Source organism: Loxodonta africana, chromosome 11 (assembly GCF_030014295.1).
Source record: "Loxodonta africana isolate mLoxAfr1 chromosome 11, mLoxAfr1.hap2, whole genome shotgun sequence".
Taxonomy (NCBI): domain Eukaryota; kingdom Metazoa; phylum Chordata; class Mammalia; order Proboscidea; family Elephantidae; genus Loxodonta; species Loxodonta africana.
Genome location: NC_087352.1, coordinates 10,533,118 through 10,539,290, shown reverse-complemented (window position 1 = coordinate 10,539,290; position 6,173 = coordinate 10,533,118).

Genomic DNA, 6,173 nt, shown 5'->3' with positions numbered 1-6,173 from the left:
TGACAAAAATTTCCCAAATTTGGTAAAAGGCATAAACCTACATGTTTAAGAAGCTGAGAAAACCCCAAACAGGATAAACCCAAAGAAATCCACACCAAGACACATCATAACTAAACCTCTGAAAACTAAAGAAGACAAAGAAAAAAGTCTTAAAATGAGCTAATGAGAATGAACACATTACTTATAGAGGACCAATGATTAGAATGACAGCAGATTTCTCATGAGAAATGAGAGAGGAGGCCAGAAGAAATTAGTATGACATTTTCTGGTGCTGAAAGAAAATAACTGCTAAACCAGGATTCTATGCCCAGTGAAAATATCCTTCAGGAATCAAGGGCAAATCAAGACATTCTCAGATGAAGGAAAACCATGAGAATTTGTTGCCAGCATGTCTACTTTTAAAAAATGGCTAAAAGAAGTTCTCTAAACAGAAAGGAAATGGTAACAGGAGGATGCTTGGGCCTTCAGGAAGTAAAAAAGAACATTGAAGTGAATAAAAATGGGATAAATATAATAGCCTATCTTCCATATGAGTTTTTAAAGATTTGATGATTGAAGCAAAATTATAGCATCATCTGATGTGGTGTACAATGTATGTAGAAGAAATACTTAAGACAATGACATTAAAACACTGGGGACAATAAACCCACTGCCGTCGAGTCGATTCCGACTCATAGCGACCCTATAGGACAGAGTAGAACTGCCCCCACAGAGTTTCGAAGGAGCACCTGGAGGATTCGAACTGTCGACCTCTTGGTTAGCAGCCATAGCACTTAACCACTACGCCACAAGGGTTCCCACTGGGGACAATAAAAAACCCAACCCACTGCAGTCGAGTCGTTAAGTGGACCTAAATGGAGATAAGTTTTATACACTTCACTGAAAGCAGTAAAATGCTGATACTAGTAGACTGTAGAACAAAGAATACTGCATGGTTTAAAATCAGGAAAGGAGTGTGTTAGGGTAGTATCCTTTCACCATACTTATTCAATCTGTATGCTAAGCAAATAATCCAAGAAGCTGGACTATATGAAGAACATGGCATCAGCGTTGGAGAAAAACTCATTAACAACCTGCCACATGTAGATGACGCAACTTCGTTTGCTGAAAGTGAAGAGGACTTAAAACACTGAAGATAAGATCAAAGACTACAAAGGACATACTTAAGTGGAAAAACATACCTTGCTCATGGATAGGAAGACTTAACATAGTAAAAATGTCTATTCTACCAAAAGCCATCTATACATACAATGCACTTCCGATCCAAATTCCGATGTCATTTTTTACGGTGATAGAGAAACAAATCACCAACTTCACATGGAAGGGAAAGAAGCCTTGGATAAGCAAAGCATTACTGAAAAAGAAGAAGAAAGTGGGAGGCCTCACTCTACTTGATTTCAGAACCTATTATACAGCCACAGTAGTCAAAACAGCCTAGTACTGGTACAACAACAGACACATAGACCAGTGGAACAGAATTGAGAACCCAGATATAAATCCATCCACATATGAGCAGCTGATATTTGACAAAGGCCCAGTGTCAGTTAATTGGGGAAAAGATAGTCTTTTTAACAAATGGTGTTGGCATAACTGGATATCCATTTGCAAAAAAATGAAACAGGACCCATACCTCACACCGTGCACAAAAACTAACTCCAAGTGGATCAAAGACCTAAACATAAAGACTAAAACGATAAAGATCATGGAAGAAAAAATAGGGACAACCTTAGGAGCCCTAATACAAGGCATAAACAGAATACAAAACATTACCAAAAATGACGAAGAGAAACCAGATAACTGGGAGCTCCTAAAAATCAAACACCTATGCTCATCTAAAGACTTCACCAAAAGAGTAAAAAGACCACCTACAGACTGGGAAAGAATTTTCAGCTATGACATCTCAGACCAGCGCCTGATCTCTAAAATCTATATGATTCTGTCAAAACTCAACCACAAAAAGACAAAAAACCCAATCAAGAAGTGGGCAAAGGATATGAACACGCACTTCACTAAAGAAGATATTTCAGGCAGCTAACAGATAACATGAGAAAATGCTCTCGATCATTAGCCATTAGAGAAATGCAAATTAAAACTACGATGAGATTCCATCTCACTCCAACAAGGCTGGCATTAATCCAAAAAACACAAAATAATAAATGTTGGAGAGGCTGCGGAGAGATTGGAACTCTTATACACTGCTGGTGGGAATGTAAAATGGTACAACCACTTTGGAAATCTATCTGGCGTTATCTTAAACAGTTAGAAATAGAACTACCATACAACCCAGAAATTCCACTCCTCGGAATATACCCTAGAGAAATAAGAGCCTTCACACAAACAGATATATGCACACCCATGTTTATTGCAGCTCTGTTTACAATAGCAAAAAGCTGGAAGCAACCAAGGTGTCCATCAATGGATGAATGGGTAAATAAATTGTGGTATATTCACACAATGGAATTCTACACATCGATAAAGAACAGTGACGAATCTGTGAAACATTTCATAACATGGAGGAACCTGGAAGGCATTATGCTGAGCGAAATTAGTCAGAGGCAAAAGGACAAATATTGTATAAGACCACTATTATAAGATCTTGAGAAATAGTATAAACTGAGAAGAACACATACTTTTGTGGTTACGAGGGGGGGAGGGAGGGAGGGAGGGAGGGCGGGAGAGGGTTTTTTTACTGATTAATTAAAAAAACAAAAAAAAATTTTTTTTTTTTTTTTTTAAGAACTGCTTCAGGTGAAGGGAAGGACAATACTCAATACATGGAAGGTCAGCTCAACTGGACTGGACCAAAAGCAAAGAAGTTTCCGGGATAAACTGAATGCTTCAAAGGTCAGCGGAGCAAGGGCGAGGGTTTGGGGACCATGGTTTAAGGGGACTTCTAAGTCAATTGGCAAAATAATTCTATTATGAAATCATTCTGCATCCCACTTTGAAATGTGGCGTCTGGGGTCTTAAATGCTAACAAGCGGCCATCTAAGATGCAGCAATTGGTCTCAACCCACCTGGATCAAAGGAGAATGAAGAACACCAAGGTCACACGACAACTAAGAGCCCAAGAGACAGAAAGGGCCACATGAACCAGAGACCTACATCATCATGAGACCAGAATAACTAGTTGGTGCCCGGCCACAATCGATGACTGCCCTGACAGGGAGCACAACAGAGAACCCCTGAGGGAGCAGGAGATCAGTGGGATGCAGACCCCAAATTCTCACAAAAAGACCATACTTAATGGTCTGACTGAGACTAGAGGAATCCCGGCGGTCATGGTCCCCAAACCTTCTGTTGGCACAGGACAGAAACCATTCCCAAAGACAACTCATCAGACATGAAAGGGACTGGACAGTGGGTAGGAGAGAGATGCTGATGAAGAGTGAGCTATTTATATCAGGTGGACACTTGAGACTGTGTTGGCATCTCCTGTCTGGAGGGGGGATGGGAGGATAGAGAGAGTTGGAAGCTGGCAAAATTGTCACGAAAGGAGAGACTGGAAGGGCTGACTCATTAGGGGGAGAGCAAGTGGGAGTATGGAGTAAGGTGTATATAAACATATGTGACACTCTGACTTGATTTGTAAACGTTCACTTGAAGCTCAAAAAAGTTATTAAAAAAAAAAAGGATCAAAGACTACAGATTTCAGTATGGATTATACCTCAGCATAACCAAACCCAAACCAAACCCATTGCTGTCGAGTTGATTCCAACTCATAGTGACCCTACAGGACAGAGTAGAACTGCCCTACAGAGTTTCCAAGGAGCGCCTGGTGTTTTCGAACTGCCAACCTTTTGGTTAGCAGCCGTAGCACTTCATCACTACGCCACCAGGGTTTCCCCTCAACATAAAGAAAGCAAAAATCTTCACAACTGGACCAAAAACCAACATCATGATAAATGGAGAAAAGAGTGAAGTTGTCAAAGATTTGATTTAACTTGAATCCACAATCAACGGCCATGGAAGCAGCAGTCAAGAAATCAGATGACATATCGCCTTGGTCAAATATGCTGCAAAAGACTTCTTTGAAGTGTTAAAAAGCAAAGATGCCACATTGAGGACTAAGGTGTGCCTGACCCAAGCCATGGTATTTTCAATCACCTCATGAGAAAGCTGGACAATGAATAAGGAAGACCAGAGAAGAATCGATGCCTTTGAATTATGGTGTTGGCAAAGAATATTGAATATCCCATGGACTGCCAGAAGAATGAACAAATCTGTCTTGGAAGAAGTACAGCCAGAGTGCTCATTAGAAGCCAGGATGACGAGACTTCTTCTCATGTACTTTGGACATGTTATCAGGAGGGACCAGTCCCTGGAGAAGGACATCATGCTTGGTAGAGGGTCCACAAAAAAGAGCAAGACCCTCAACAAGATGGACCGACACAGTGGCTGCAAAAACGGGCTCAAGCATAGCAATGATGGTGAGGATGGTGCAGGACAGGAAAATCTATGAACACTTGGAAATTAAACAACACACTTCTAAATAATTATGGGTCAAAGAGAATGTTTCCTGGAAAATTTTTTAAAAAAATACTTAGAACTGAATGAAAATGAAAATACAACATATCAAAATTTGTGGGATACCACTAAAGCAGTACTGAGAGGAAAATTTATAGCACCAAATGCTTATATTAGTAAAAATAAAAGGTCTCAAATCTAAGCTCCCATCTCAATGCTGGATGCACAAGTGTGCTTTAATTGCACCCTGTCTCCCTAACTGATGACTACTAATAGATATAAAGTATGTGCCTTAGTGGGAGATGATTGCTCTCTGAAGAAACCCAGAACTCTGTTATCTTAGTAGGGTAAAGGGGGAAGGGATATTCCTGGCACCAGTAAATCAATAAATTATGTCCATTGCCTGCAAGTGGCCTTCCAATTTTATTACCCCTCCTTTACCTTTTATTGCCCCTTCCCCTATCTGTTCTCCATACATAGGCATGGCTGTCCAATTAGTATTTAATCCTGAGAGGAATTTAGATGTTCTCCTCCCAAGACACGAAGTGGGGCTGCTTGGGTGTGATCTAACACCTTGGGATGGGAGCCTAGGCTAATGATGATGTATGCTGTTCAACTCATCTCTGTCCTGCTTATTCTGTGAGTAATATATGCCTGCTGACCTTGCCATTAGAACACTGCCTGGTCTGTGCTTTGCTCCAAAGGGTTTTTACTAAGAACTTGTGAATATAGTGACACTGCACTCAAGAAACGAGAAAAAGAAGAGCAACACAAACTCAAAGCAAGGGGAACAGAAATAATACAAACAAGGGGAAAAAAAAACACTTAATTGAAAAGAGAAAAACAAGAGAGAAGATCAACAAAAAAGCTGGCTCTTTTAAAAAAATCAATAAAATTGATAAGCCTCTGGCAAGACTGACAAAGGTAAGACTACAGGTTTCCAGCATGGGGAACGCAACAGAGGATAAAACTACAGATCCTGCGACCAGTAAAAGCGTAATAAAGGAATGCTACAAACAACTCTACACATGTGAACTCAACAACTTAGATGAAATGGACTGTCATGGATTGAATTAGGTCCCCCCAAAAATGTGTGCATCATTTTGGCTGAGCCATCTCAGTATTGTATGGTTGTCCTCCATTTCGTGGTTGTAATTTTATGTTAATGAGAACTACAGTGGGATTGTAACACCCTTACCCAGGTCACATCCCCAGTCCAATATAAAGGGAGTTTCCCTGGGGTGTGGCCTGCACCACGTTTTCTCTCTCAAGAGCTAAAAAGGAAAGGGAAGCAAGCAGAGAGTTGCGGACCTCATACCACCAAGAAAGCGGTGCCGGGAACAGAGCGTGTCCTTTGGACCCAGGGGGAGAAGCTCCTAGTCCAGGAGAAGATTGATGAGAAGGGCAACAGAGAGAGATAGACTTCCCCTGGGGCTGACGCCTTGAGTTTGGACTTTTAGCCTACTTAACTGTGAAGAAATAAACTTTTCTTTGTTAAAGCCATCCATTTGCAGTATTTCTGTTACAGTAGCACTCGATGACTAAGACATGGACCAATTCCTCAAAAAACACAAACTGCCAAAACTCATTCAGTATGAAACAATCTGAATAGTCCTATAACTATTAAAGGAATTTAGTCCATAATTTAAAACCTTAAAAAAAAAAAAAACTTATTCTCTCTGACCACTCATTTTGGCACTACTATC